Below are 15,745 nucleotides of genomic sequence, written 5' to 3' on the forward strand. Positions count from 1 at the left end.
CTGATCTGGTAGAGTGAGGGGGAAATTAAGCTGACTATTTGACTTTTCAGAAGGCAAAGAGGGTTTTGGTTGCCAGGTTGAAGTAAACCGCTTTCTGTCTTTCCACTTCAAATACTATCTGTCACAGAAGGAGGTTATTTCCTTCAAGAGTCTGATGAAATGAGTTGTTCCCACAGTGTGGAGTCGCCAGTTTGGATTGTTGTAAGCTTGACCTCAGAGATATATGGAGCCATTTCACAAAAAGGGGTAATTGAGTACAGAAAAGAGGGGTTATTTGGAGCAGAAGAAGTTACTTTTTCCATGGCAGGGCAGGGTTGCCAGGTTAGATTGATAAGAGTTTGCACTCAGAGATATCCAAACAGAGGGAAAGGAATGTTTGTGTTGCCACTTCAGGTTCTGTTAAATCCAAGGGAGTGTTATTTGGTGCGGAATGAAGGTTTCAACACTGTGTGAAGTTGCCAGGTTGGATCAGTGCTGTCTGTTTGAGGCTTAGAAAAGGGATAGTCAGGAGATGTGAAAATCACTACAGGATCTCCCGTTGCTTCTTTTTCAGAAAGTATTTCCAGGTTGGACTTAAATGTATTTCCTTGTTAACTTGTAGAGCAAGTGGATTCTATCAGCAGATATTGATATGAGAATGTTGTTTGCTTCGAAAGATTATTTTAGTAAAATGTGCAATTCAAAATGCTAAATGTTCTTAGAAACACTTAATTTAGTTGATTGGTCACATTGTCTCTAGACCTCAACTGGATGTTTGGCTTTTTTTTGTGTAATTTCTTGTTAGGCTACTTATCAACCAACATGTACACAGATAAACCAAAATGCCAAAAACATCAGTCACACCAGAGAGTTCATCAGTCTGTAACAGTCACATATTTCTCTACCTTTATCCCATTGTGGGCAGTTGGTTTACATATTTTTGTTATTTATGGTGTTAGAACAAAGGTGTGAGTATGTGCAAGATGAGCAGAATTAAACAGGCCCACATGTCAGTGTTTCCAAGTGCCTAAGACTCAAGTGTAGCCTACAGTTTAGGCTATGGCACCGTGTTCAATATGAGGTGCCACGGAGTTTCTCATGTGGATTTTATACATTAACATCCCATTTCACATGTTGGGCAGGAAGTCATTGTCATATCCAAAGCGTGTGCAACAGTAAGTAAGTTTAAGCGTCATTTTCACTTTGCCAGAATTTGAAACTGCCTCTAGGAGTGAGTGTAGTGATCAGAGCTCCTCTTGCCTGACAGTTCAGTGTTAGATGAGCTACTAAATCGAAATGAAAGTCATCACCGGCGGAAGGCAATTTCTTTTCATTGTAGTTTAGAAAATGGCTGCCTGAACTAAATGCCATGTGCACAACACCGCATACATGCAACACTTGAGCAGAATAGACAAGTGGTTCACACAAGACACCTCTTATCCTTGATATTTGATAATTTGTGGCTTTCTACCAGGATGACAACACTGGAAAACAGCCAGAAGCAGCTTTCACCGGGAGGTGCTTTCAAAAAGTCAGATACTTTGGTTTACCTCCAGACTCAGGCTGGGGAATTAGAGATATTGTAGCATCACTGGCTTTTTCTTTAAATAAGAGCCCACCATTCTAAAACAATTATTTATTTAATTTTACTTATTTTTTATCCACCTGAGACGCATTATCAGGCAGTTGAAAGTGCCTTACATAAAATTAAAAAATTAATTAATAAAACTTGATGCATGAATTTATATACAATTATATATGAAAATGTATTATGTTTGTTTCCATTTGCTTTCAAGATGATGCTAAATTAAGTGGAGATTGTTAATTTGTCTATAGAACATAAAAAAGATATAAATTCAGGTATGATGTCGGTATTCCCACCTTTCCTCAACCTACCTGGACCTCTTCTATTTCAGTTACAGATTACTTTCCAATGCATTTAAACATTAATCAGTGATCATTAGCATGACAAAGAGGACAGTCTTGTCTGCCGTATTTATGTTTTCCATTGTAAAATTTGGTTTCTTCCTGTTTGGTCTGAGTGCTGAAGATCAGTGACGTACTGACACCAAAATCTGACATTTCCTGCTAAAGTTTTTTCTCGCTTTCACACTCTAGCTGCAGCAAATGTCTGGATGTGACAGCGTGTTTTGTACTTCTGGCAGGTACCCACAGGAAAAACTCCTTACAACAATGGAAAATCAGGAATGCAAATTACAAAATCAATTGCTTTTTATAAGAGTTTTTGAGAGGACGTTTCTGGCCAAAGCAGAGTGGGGAGAACGGTGTAGATTTGCCAAGCTGGGCTGATTTGAGTTGGGGCAGCTGGAGGAGCCAGCATTATTTTACAGAAGTGCTGACAGTTTCCAACCAGAAAATGTGCTTAGAAACCCAGACAATTTCCCGCAGTCACCTATTTAGCCTTTTCCACTTGAGTCTCAATGGATCTTTATATAACTGTGGAAACACATTTAGGAAGTGGGCCAAACTCATCTCCCACATGCCTCTAATGGAGAATGTGGGTCTCTCACTGGGGATGAAGAAAGGCAAAAAACTTACTGAGTGAGGTAGAAAGAGAGCAGCATTTAGTGACGAGGTGAAAAACAGGAGAGATGTAAATAAATGTTAGAAGGGAGAATCATGAAGAGAGAGAGAGACAGTTTAGGCAAAACCGAAGTAGAAACAGTCAAGGTGAGTGAGAGGGACTTCACCCCATCTGGCTGTGATGCTATAACCCTCAAAGGTTACCAGCTTGGCTCTGTGTGTTCCTCTGTGCTTTACCATCGGAGGTAACAGTCGTGTAGAAAAAACTGTGTGCAATCAGGAGCGAAATACTGAACTTTGAACCAGACCTGCACATGGCGAGGCTGCCAGATGTTGCCAGCGCCTCCAACAATGCACTGCTAGACGATGGACCAATCATCCTGTAAATTCAAATGCAGTTTGTTGCTTGCTTTCATGGTTTTTGCGGTTTGACACTGATTGGTGCAATAAAAACAGAGATGTATTTTAACATTCAAAGAGCGCTCCAATATATCAATATCAACTTACTTAACCACGTGGACCCTGGCACTTATTTCTAGGAAAAACACCTAAAGTAACGTACCCAAAATAAATCAGTAATAACTCAACCATTAGGCCTAGATGAATAATTCTGGTCTCCTTTGAAAGGTCAGAAGCTAAGGGATATAAATCCATTGTAGATTAACATATTTATTTTACCATTACAGACTACATGGAGATGAAATACAGAAAAAATATCATATTTTCATCCTCCGCCTGGTAAAAAAAGCTATATTTTAATGCAATAAACCATCAAAACCATCATAAGGTAGATTATAATGCACCTGGATATCTTCTACTACACCTGGAATACATCTGTAACTATAACTTTGATGAAAAGAAACTGATATACAACAGTTATTACACAATTTTTTAAAAATATACCAGGGGAATGTCCATGTTTTGGCCATATTTACTGTTATACGTTCACTTTTATTGGTAGTTATCTTCAAAACATTATTTATCTCCATACAAATAACATAAAGCTTTGAAAACATTGAAATATTGATTAAAAACGGTCAATATATATGACCAAAAGCACTCCCATGCTTTAAAGGCCCACAGCTTGAGAACAGAACATCCTACCTGTCTGTGTAGCTCTTACGGGTCGCCAGCAGAGGCCGAATCACACTCTTCTTCTCCACATCAATCTGACGACAGAAACGAAACTTAAGACCGCAGCCGATCTAAACAAGATGGCGGCACCGCCAGACGGTCTTTGTTGACACAAAGCACGGCTGTTTTTGGACGGAAAACAGCTAGAACAACGAAAATCGATTACGTCCCCCTGTACCAATTCAGTCCGTTCCCATGTTTAAATAGCACATTTAAAACAACCAAGGTTGACCAAGATGCTTTACAGGGTGAAAGTACAGCAATAAAACAGTAATTACAAAGTAAAAGTACAGCAATAAAAGATAAATTAGAATATACAGTATATCACATAGACTACATGATATATAATGATGTTGAAATCGCTTGGAACAGAACTTTCTTAACTGAAAAGCCAAAGCAAAGAGATGTGTTGATTGTTGTGTTGAGATGTGAGATTTTAAAGCGTTGAAAAGAGTTGGGGCAGTTTTTATATGGAATGGCAAGTTGTTCCACAGGTTAGGGGCCGCTACACCAGAGGCTCGATTACCTCTGGTTTTGAGCCTGCTTAGGTACATCCAGGAAGAGGAGATTGACAGATCTCAGCACTCAAATGCAGCACCAAGCCAAGACATTTAAAAGTAAGACTTGAAAATCAATCCTGTAATGAACAGGAAGCCAGTGGAGGGAGCACAACACAGGTGTATTGCACTTTCATGGATTTGCAAGAGGCTCAAGTCGACACTTCAAAAGAAAGTCCAAGTAGTGTTTTTTATTAGACATTAGCCTGTCAAACTGCAAGATCATGTGTACTGTGGTGTAGCAAAATATGTACATGTGCAGTAGATATTTGCAGAACACATTTCTTTGACATCCAGCAACATCTCCGAGTGACATATGGTTAAAATAATGTTGTTATTGGGAATATCTTCGGGGCATCAGTATTGCTTCTTTATAAATTTTATCTTTGGTGATTAACTTTGCTGCATGTCAATTATCTTCACCTACATGGACTTTACATGAACATCTCTCACTCTGGCAGCCTCACAACAATGACTGGATAATCCTTGGGGAGGCACCCTGGGCGAAGCAAGTGACATCTCAAAAGGAATTATTTTTGTTGCAACACAATAAAAATGTTTATATTTACAAAATTTTAATACTTATAAGGCCATATGTATTTTTAGATATTATTTTAAGTGAAAGATGTCTTCCATCTGTGCTGATGATTTACATAAACAAATATGAGGGTAAATTTGTATACCAGAGGGTTTAACATTTTTCCTTCTGTCTTTATATTTTCATCCATGCAGACTGGATGAAATTGTTCAGACAAGAGGCATGTGTTGGTAATTATGGCACATTAATACAACTCTAAAAAGATGAAAGGTCTGAACTTCAGCAAGTTTGTTACAATTACATCAAACATCACTTTTAGCTGTAGATAATTCACACAAATTATTAAAGACCGCAATAAAATGTTTTGCTTTTGTCAAAACATGTCCGGTTTATTTCTAGAGCACATTTAAACACAGTCTCAGGTGACCAAAGTGATGCACAAAAAGAACATTAAAATAGAAAGTAAAAAGTAACAACCACAAAATAAAACATACCAACAACGACAAAATACAGAATTGTAGACAACCAATTAAAAGTTAGTTAGTGGGCCAAATAGGCCAATGAACAAAAATGTGCCTTCAGCCTAGATTTAAAAACAGAGATGGAGGAGGCACATCAACTATCTAACAGCTGCTGATTTCATTGTTGTGGAGCAACAACTGCAGCAAAAGACTGTGGAAAATGCAAGCGACATTTGTGGACAGATGTAAGAGACCTAGGAGTGGGAAAAGTCTTTGACATAAGCAGCAATGCCTTAAATTCAATTCTCAACTTAACAGGGAGGAGATGTGGAGAGGATAGGACTTGGGTTAAGTGCTCACACTTTTTGACCCCAGTTAATACCCTGCTGCATTTTGGACTAACTGCAATGCCACTGCAATTAAGGAAGACTGGAGAAGGCCTAAGTAAAGGCAGTTACAATATCATGCAAACACAGACTATGCAAAAGTTTGGAAATGTTTTTTAATTGGTAGTAAATCAAAAACTTATTGGCTTAATAGAACAGATCTCACAATCAAAGACACCCTGGTTGTTTGAATGTAACCTTACGTATGGGGAGAGGTGGCCTAGCATATTGGTGAGGTGACTTGTGGACGTAGAGGGACCAATGATAGTTACTCCTGTTTTGATGTTTAACCGAAGGAGATTATTTCCCATCCAGCCTTCTACTCAAAACAGGGCAGGAGAGATTGTAAGGATTTTAGAGGGAGGCACAGCTGATAATCATCAGCGTAGAAGTGATAGGAGATGTTATTTATATGTGTTTTTCCAAGAAGGTGCATGTACAAGCAAAACAGAACCAGACTCAGGATAGATCTCTGAGGGATCCCATGGGTGACCAGAGCAGAAGAAGAAGTGGCCTATAGAAACTGAGAATATCCTGTTTGGTGCTGTACCTTTAATACCAGCCCATTTTTCGAAACGTGTCAAAAGGATGTCATGGTTTCGAAAGCTGCTATAAGATCTAGTAAAACCAGGATGGCATTTTTCCTAGAGTCAACAGAGGGTAGCAGATAATTTGCTACCTTTAACAGAGCTGTTTTAGTGCTGTGGAGGGCTTTGAACCCTGACTGAGATGGATCAAGAAACTCTAGTATTCAGGAATAGTTGCAGTTGTGACAGGACAATTTATTCCATAATTTTAGAAACAAATGGCAATTTCGAGATGGCCGAATAATTATTTAAACATTTAACATCAATATTATGAGTTTTAAGAAGAGGCTGGACAACTATATATTTAAAACATGCGGGGACGGTGCCAGAGGCTAAGCTGGACACAGCAGGCAAACACATTGTGTTATCATGCACTGGTCAATTTTGAGATTTTGGGCTACTTTGCTTCCTTAACATGTCTATTTTCAGACTAGTGGGGGAAAAAAGTCCAAAATATACATTTAATAGTTACTACAGAGGCGATAATCCAGTAGTAGTCAATAGTCCAGTGGATAGCACTGTGGCCTCACAGAAAGAAGGTCGCGGGTTCAAACCTCAATTGCCCTGGCCATTCTGTGTGGCGTTTGTCCTCCCTGTGTCTGCGTGGGCTTTCTCTGGGTGCTCCGGTTTCCCCCACCACCAACAACATGTTAGGTTCTCCTGTCAGTGTTATTGACCAGTAAAGACCAGTAACCCGTAAAAAGTTCTGGAACTGCACAGTGGCTGCCCACTACTTCCTTGAGGGATGGGTTAGATGCAGAGGACAAATTCTGCTATGAATAAAGAATTTTCTTTTTTTCTTTTTTTTTTTTCTAAAAAACATTATCGGGGGAGGTTGTGGGTTTCACGTGCATGACGATGGTCCTCAACCGGGAAAAAGAACCAGTTGAAAATAAAGGTAGATGGATCTCGTGGCCCTGGAGAGAAGGAGAAAATACTGATCTATAGTTTTAAATATTTACAGTGAAGAACTTCAAACCTTCCAGGTGCTTCAAACGTGTGAGAGACAGGGAGATGGGGGACAGAATTTATAGTACTGAATAAACTTTTAGGTCTGTGAGAGTGTTTACTGAATGTCTCAGAGAAATATTTAGCCCTGGCTTTTTTGCTGCTGCATGGAAATTAGCCAGACAGTTTTTAAATATTTCAAATGAAACAGAGAGGTGATCTTTTTTTCCATCTCAGCTCGGCTCTCTGACAAGCCTGCCTAAGGGAACGGGATGAATCGTCCAAACACTGATGAGGCTTAAGCTTGGGATGCCTATATTTGAGGGGGGACTACAGAATCCAGGATAGCTAAGCAGAAGGAGTGGGGGGGGGGGGCTTATTTATCTGGGCTCAAAAGAAGGTCAGAAGCAGAATGTATGGGGGTTGCAATGTTGTTTCTTGATAGGCTTTTTTTGTGGGAATAGTAGCCACAGGCTTTGACAGTGCACAGAGGACTAGATGAAGTGGCATCTAATACAATAGGCATGTGGTTATCGATACCTCTGAGAGACATAATGAGGTCAAGAGTTTGCACTAGTATATGAGTAACCTTATGTATATGTTGAAGTAGAGCAAATGTGTCAACGATGTATATGAAATGATTAAGAATGGGTTTACCTGAACATGTGTGAATATTACAGTCACCCTAAATCAACAGTCTTCATCTGAGATCTTCTTTGAGGGAACAGGTCCACTCCACCATACCATGCAACTCATAGATTTTACTTCTGCCTTTAATTCTATTAACCCATTAATTCTATTAACCATTAACCCACACTCTTGGATATGAACATTGACCCAGCCATATGCCACTGAATAAGGAGCTTCCTGTGGAATATATCACAGAGGGTTCCTCAGAGAGCTCCTCAGGGCTGTGTCTCCCCCCTTGGCTCTTCTCCCTTGACACCGCCCACTTTACATCCACAAACACTGCAGTGAGAACAATAAAGTGTGCGGTCAACACAACCATTGTTGGCCTTCTCTCAAACAATGATGAAACCCAGCATCGCATGGAGGCGGACCAAGCTGTCACTTGGTGTTCAAACAATGACTTCCAGCTCAACATAGCCACGACCCAGGAACTCATTATTGACCTTAGACGTAGGCCATTTCCCTTTTAAATCCCTCTGACCATACATTAGCAATAACCTGAAGTGGACAACTAACACAGAACGCATCACTGCAAAAACTCAACAAAGACTTGACTTCCTCGGGCAGCTTAAAAAATACGAAAATCATAGTCAACCCATTCCCCTCAGTTGATTCCCTATATACTCATCGGGCTGTAAAGTGAGCAGAGAAAATCATTTCCGATCCATCACATCCTGCTCATCACCTCTTCCAGCTCCTTCTCTCAGGGAGGCGCCATATGTCACTTTCAACCAAGACCAACCGCTTCACAAAGAGCATTTTTCCCCATAGCCATGAGGACTTCCTTTAGTTGACTTCTCACACACAAACCGGCATGGCCATTCATTCAGTGTATTTTTGTATTGTTTTGTATTGCATGTACGTGATGCTGAGCTTAACAAAACAAACTGGACACTTCTGTAGCTGAAGTGTAATGGTGGCAGCTTGACTCTGACTGATTAATAAGCAGCGGTTCTGCTGCTGTGCCTCAACTTCAGCTTCACGTTCTCTCTAAACCCTGAGCTCTCTCACTTTGTCATTGATAAGCCACAGGAAGTAATGGTGTCTCTTTTTACCCATGATGCTTGCTTTCTTTCTTTCTTTCTGTCTCTCTTTCTTCTCTTGGATGCTTTTTGCTGACTGACAGAACATGTCACTTTACTAAAAAAAGCTGCCATTTGGCTGTTCTGCCGTCCTCTCACTGCATCTGTCCACTCGTCTGCGTCCCGTCTTCCTACCCCTCTGTCCTCTCTACCTTTTCCCTCTTCTCGCCGCTTATCCTTTTTTTTTTTTTGGTCTCTATGTGCAGGGAATCTTGGCAGACTTTGACGGACAGCTGGCCGAGCCAATGACAAACTTCAAAGACTTTTAACAAACGTCTGAAGGGACATCCAGGTTTGAGTACGTGCATGTGAACCCGGATGAGCGCCAGCACTGTTTTGTGCCCTGTGAGAAGAGGACGGCCGCCCTCCGTGCTAAAGAGGTAGGCTGCTGATGAGTCATTAAATGCAAATGTAGTGCTATATTTGCTTTTAAGTGAGTTTGATAATTAGATTAGAATCTATTGTCTCAGCAAAATAACAATAATAGACACTAGACTTTATTTCTTCTGCTTCCTACTTTTGATTGTCATAGCTTGTTGTTGTTCCTGATAAGTGGACTTTTAAATAAATGTCGTACTGTTTGCACAGATCAACGTCATGTCTAGTAGAAACATTTTGGAGTTATGTAAAGTCTGCCTGTCAGAACAGATACACATATGGTGGTTCCATTGGGATTTCCCCGGCTGCAGGAACTGTGCCTTAGAAAGATCCTTGCGATGCCATATTGCTGTCTTTACACATCTTGTCTATTTGTACTCTACCAGCATGTGTGATTGTGTAGTATACTTTTATATACTGCATGTTAGCTCACAATACTTAAAATACTTAATAATCTGCCTCGATGTCCGGGTCAGTGTTGCATTTAAAATCCAAAAACCATATCTGGCGAGTAGAGAGAGTGCAGAGTTGAAATGTTTTAGTCAAACGCCCCCGACCATTTTGTTGCCTTTTACATGCCAACTGCATCATGGATTAGCAAGGCAAACTGTTTCTGATGGATATTTGTTTCTGCAAGAATTAATTTATCCATTACAATGAGAGTTATCTTAGACTAGATGTCATTCACTGCCTTGCCATCTGTATTTACGCAGTTGTTCGGTATTTGCTTAAATTGGACTACTCTTAATTGTTGGACATAAGTCATTATATAGTCAATAATAAGGATGAAATAATCTTCAGGTGTGTTAGCAGTGTCAGATATCTGGAATGTAGGTTGGGTAATAGGAATGAATAGATCAAGGCCTTGGCCTTTGAGTTGGATGCACTGGACTCTTCAGCTTTACGAGTAACTTGAGTCGCAGAAGACAAATTCCCCCACAGGGATTAATAAAGAGAAGCAGAAAGTATTGGTTGTTTACGGATTCGACGCTGAGACATTGCTGGTATAATATATCCTCTCTCCATTTGTCTGGAACAGGTATGATTGATTACTCTTATGTTTAAATAGTTCTCTGTGTTGTAAAAGTAATGGCGACGAGCTCAATGCAGTTTGTTTTAATTAATTTCTCTGCACCCGCAGTACTTTGGTCAGTTTTTGTGCAAATCATTTTTCTCTTTTATTTCTCTCCAGCAGAGATTCATTAAAACTATGAAGAGATGAACTTGCAGGGTTGTAAAACCATGCAGGTTTAACCTTATTACATATTCTGTCAAGATTAAGGTTTAGTTTGTTAAAATATGGGGACATTGAAGAAAAATCACCCTTCTTACTGTTTAATTTTCCCTCAACAGATCTGTGAGCTACTGTTGAATTGTGGCGCATTCTACCCAATAGTAATATGAAAATCAATGAAACACTGCAGACACTCCTGCTGTGTTTCTTAACTGGATGTCAAACATGATCAACTCCAGTCAGCCTTGGCTGCTGGGTAAAAAACAAGCATCAATCTCACTTTGACATTCACGCTTTCAATGCAAGATAAGTCACACCTTGTGAATGAGTTTTAAAAACTCATAGACTGTTAATGACTGTTAGTACACAACTGTGCCGTGTAAACAACTGCTGCGCTTCAGTGGGAACACATGTGACATATCTTTGCAAAGCTAAGATTCTGTTGATTGATGCATTTAGAGATACAATTTCTCAATCAGACCACGGACAAACATTACAAAATTGAGGAAAATCACCTGTGAAGCCTCATAGCAATCCAACAATTGAACATATTCTGGCACAAATGGTCTTGTTGCATTGGCAAAGGTACAGATTATCCAAACCAGTAAAATATTTAGTCCAAAACACATTACTTTGATATGCCTAGGCGTTTTAGGCTAAGAGGTTAAAACCTAAATGAACAGGCTAACACCCGTACATCTACAGCAGATTGTGATGAGCTTCAGTGGCCTCAGGGTGACCTCACTGACGGCTTTTACACAGTCTCATAATAGAAGAAGAAAACATTCGCAACAACTCGCAATTACAGTGTGTATATGTGTGTGTGTGTGTGTCTGTGTGTGAGATACTGACTTAAGCTAATGCAGTCTTAATAGGCACATTAGTTTCTTGCTCCGACTGAATTGTTTGAAGCAACTCCAACAAGAAAATAGGTCCATTAGGTAGCTATAGATCAGTTAACGCACACACACAGAGACGCACTGAAATGAGGTCCTGAGTACACAACAAACCTGCATCCACCCACATGCTTCATGTTCTCCTTTTTCTCACAAAACTCAAACGTGTACTCGCAATTTGTCTTTCTTTCGATAATTTACACACCGTCTGATTTTACATGCGCACACACACACACACAGAGAGTCATATCTTTTCCTGCTGCCATTCTGTGTCTCATTGAAGGATTTCCTTTCAGAACTAATTTGCTGCCACTGCATTCACTGTGGCGGTGACAGGAGTGTCCTAATGAGACAGAGTGCTCGCAGTAATGGCAGGTGTGGGCCTTGAATCAGAATTACAGTAATGAGATGAGCAGGCCTAATGGTCACAAGCAGAATTATAAGAAGTACAGAGGCAGGATGAGAGCGCCAATAATGAGAGCGAAGCTTGGGACACGAGTCAGACAAATAACGGAGTTGGAACAAGATCAGGTGAGGCTGCTTCGGTGTGGGCTTTGCTTTAATGAATTAACAGAAGAGCTGAGATTTTATACATCCATTGGTTTGTTTTGATTAATATTCAGCTCGGTCTTGTTGCTTAAATCGAATTTCAAGTTTTTAAAGGTCAAGTTTTTGGAGCAGTGTACATGAAAGTGTTACCTGAATACTGGAAAGGTTTCCTTCACAGCCTCCCTGTTGCTTTTGTTGCTTAGCTCTGCAGTGTGAGAGAAAAGAAAATTGTCTTATAAATACTCATCATTAGCAGTGAAGCTGCCATGTTTGTGCGCATTCCTGCAGAGCTGTTGGGCAGAAAGTTTGCCCTCAGTTATCATGTGCATGTGGCACTTTGGTAGTATTATGACGACCAATTGCGCACTGATAATGTTTCTTATTATTACTGTATAGCCATTATCCATCTGTGTGCCGGCTCACAACGTTAAGATTAAGATTCCAAGCACATCCACATATCGCCATCCAAATCCAAAACAAACGTGCATTAAACATCAATGAATCTGACAATTTATGAAGGAAGTCATTCAGTATTACTGACAGAACCCACAGTAACTTCACATTACTTTGAGAGCAGGAATTTCTCATTTGTATGTGCAAGATCAGTGTGAACCAATCAGGAGCCCAGGAACATCATTAGAAACTGCAGCCTGCATTTCAGCCAGAGGAACATAGTTCTACATTTGTTCCTAAGACAAGAAAGCCCTGCTGCGGGGGTAGTACTTATTAATAGCCCAATTACTGGGGTATAGTTTGCAGTGATAGACGCTGTTCAGTGGTCAAACTCAAACCTTGAGGCTGCTGCAATCTGTGTTCAGCTTCAGCCACGCAGTAGGAGGGGCACTGGTTTCCGTAAGTATCAGTATGACCGATGATGGACATTTCTTGTACTGTTTATTGACGGTGAAAACAATGCCATGTAGGCAATTTCCCAACTAACAGAAGTGAACAAGTTGCAAGCTACAGCAAGCTACAACTAGAAAAACCAAACAACTTTACTAAAACAGAAAGCGCTGATGATGCTACTTTGCTGACGGATGCTTCAAAAGATGTAAAAATTGCATCTTAAAGAAGGCTGTTGCTTTTGAATTCCGTCTAATTCACCCAAAGTTATTCAGATGTGCTGTGAACACAGACATAACTGGGGAAAGGGGACTTTTAGTTCCAGGGACTCTTTAGTCAAAGATATTATGAATACTTTCTCTGGACAAGACTGTCTGCCAAATGCCATAAATATACCTGTAGAAGTAAACATAATGCTGCTGCTGCTGAACTATGAAAACACTTTTGGAAATGGAGTAGCTTGGTGTGTATGTTACTCTCTGTTCCTTTCTGTGTAAACTCAAGGTCAGCAGACATATTACCAGCCTGACAGCAGCCGTGGACTCAGCCAGGGACAGAGGACACGGCCGGCTGCTGGCAGCTCGGCCTCACTGGGTCTCTCTGTGCGTCGCTTTATAACTCTATTGATCTGGACAGAACAACGGAGCAGACAAGCCCATTATAGTACACGGTGTTGGCCACTGTGTTCCTTCTGTGGTCATTCAGCAGCAGAGGTGCAGCTCGGCAGCACATCCACCACAGTGTGGGAAAGAGAGAAGCAAAAGGAGCATTCATCCTCCAGGGGAAGTTTTTCATTTACACTTAAAGTCGCACTGCAACGTTTACTTAGCCTTTCACTGGATTTAGCCTTTCCCAACACACCACAATGTTATGCATTTTCCAGTGTTCCACAAAATAACCACAACTACTAGTCTGGTCACCTGTAGATAACAACTCAAATAAAGAATATCTCCATATACAAACTGTCCAGATCTCTAAAAGAAACTACACACTTTACAATGCTCCAGCCAGACCACGCTCACTCCACCTTAATATGTCTGTCCCTTTTTTTGTCTCGCATAGCGCAGTAATATGTTTGTGTCTTGTCCTGTAAGTTGATTATTGTAATCTTGTACTGAGCACCATGGGCCTTGAGAAACACTATTTCGTTCATTGTGTACTCGACAAACCAACTGTACAGCAGCCAAATAACGTCCTGCTCAGCTTCCAGACCGCAGTCTGAAGAGGAGATGTTAGCTAGCGCTAACTGCACTTTCTAGTAGCTTGAAATCAACTTAAAAAATTTAATTTAATCTATCTACACATTGTATTTTGTAAGTTGATATGTGAAATTTAAATATTATGGTGCAGACAAATACAGTACAGTACAGCTGGGCGGTATAATTTCAAAAGTGATATAAAATTAGATAATGCAGTTTATACCGATAATAGTTTGGTGTTGAGCAGAAAATACCGATATATATTTTAAACCGGAGTTCTGCCTAACAGAACCGGGACTTTTTGGTCCATATGGCCCAGCCCTACAGTGAAGTACATTTTCTTCTGAAGTGTGGTCATATAAAGTAGCTTTATATGTTACAAAAACCTCAGAATTGTAAAAAGTACAGTCATTTAGTAAATGTACAGAGTTATCATCCACCTCCTGGATGAAATACTAATCCCACACCTATCAGCTCATAAATGTTAGGACAGGTAACATTACAGTTCCTGCTCTTTTGAAACGTGTAATTTTATTATTTAATGTCAGCAACTTCACAGTACTTTTTTCTGTACTTTTCTGCTGGCTCTGCATATAACTTTGGCTACGAGTTGTATTGTTGAATACCGCTACAGTATGTCAATTATATTAGTGCTTCTTCAGCAATAACACGCATCCAGTTTTGATGATGGAGGAGCAAATAAAGTGTCTCAAATGGCCTCCACTTCCCCTCGCTCTCACACTCCATTCCTCCATATATCTCCTCCTGGGGTGACTTCCTGTTAGCAGAGGAGCAGCGGTGAGGAGGGGAGGGGAGCTTTGGTTACCAGAGTGACAGCAGCTGAAAGGGGGCTGTGCAAGTCTGACGCCTGGTTTTTGGAGGTTGTGTTTTGTCGTGGAATGGATTATACCTCCAGAGAGTGAGCATTAAACCTCCCTGGTGGCAGAACCCCTCACGGTAAAGCTCCACCCAGTGGGTTATTGCCAGCAGTGCCTCTAACACTGCCTGACTAGTTTGCGGTTTTTGAGTAATAAAACCTCTTTGAAATGTATTATTTTCTGTTATCATTGGACTGCGATGACACAAACTTCTTCTTCTTCCTGGTTATCTTTTGTTTTGTTCTCTTCATGCTTTTTGGTTTAGCTGGAGGTAAATCCCAGAACTGAATGAACTAAACGGAACTGAACTGGTGGCTGGGTTTGGGGTTGGAATGGCTGAAACTGAATTTCAGTCAGACTGTTGAGACTGTTTGGATGCGTAAACTTCCTTGTTGCATCAACACCTCAAACTAATCCAGAGTTTTTTCAGATTAGCCAACAATGCAAGGGGACGTGATGTTGAGATTGGAATTGGAGTATTTTTCTTGTTGTATGTACTATTATTTTCAAATTCTTTGAATTGAATTTTTGAATTGAAATCTTTATTTGAAACATGCAAGAGCAAGTAAAACAACGTTTAAAAAAATAGGAGAAAAAAACAACCAATGAGCAGCAAACAAAGTACCCTTCTTTCTTGTGTTAACATACTTCTATCACATGTGCGAAAAGGAGTAGGAAGAAGTAAAACTTAAATTCTTTGGTCTGTATTGAGATTTTCCATTTCACACACTTCCTTTAATCTATTTGTTCATTCTAATCTTTAAACTATTTTAACATTCATTAACTATATATACTTGATATAATTATTAGAATCTTGGATGTTACTCCCAATAGTGCTCTTTTTGGATTATTTTAGATTTCT

General features: G+C 40.1%; 1 protein-coding gene across 4 annotated transcripts in view; it reads left to right on the forward strand.

Moving 5' to 3' along the window:
- Positions 1 to 15,745, forward strand: part of si:cabz01090165.1 (uncharacterized protein LOC100333421 homolog) — a 368,300-nt gene that overhangs the window by 181,545 nt on the left and 171,010 nt on the right. For all 4 annotated transcript variants that reach the window (XM_046074209.1, XM_046074207.1, XM_046074208.1 and 1 more), the window contains one exon: positions 9,113 to 9,286. The gene's annotated coding sequence lies outside the window, so the exon portion shown is untranslated. The remainder of the gene's footprint in view (positions 1 to 9,112; positions 9,287 to 15,745) is intronic.

Source organism: Micropterus dolomieu, linkage group LG17 (assembly GCF_021292245.1).
Source record: "Micropterus dolomieu isolate WLL.071019.BEF.003 ecotype Adirondacks linkage group LG17, ASM2129224v1, whole genome shotgun sequence".
Lineage (NCBI taxonomy): Eukaryota > Metazoa > Chordata > Actinopteri > Centrarchiformes > Centrarchidae > Micropterus > Micropterus dolomieu.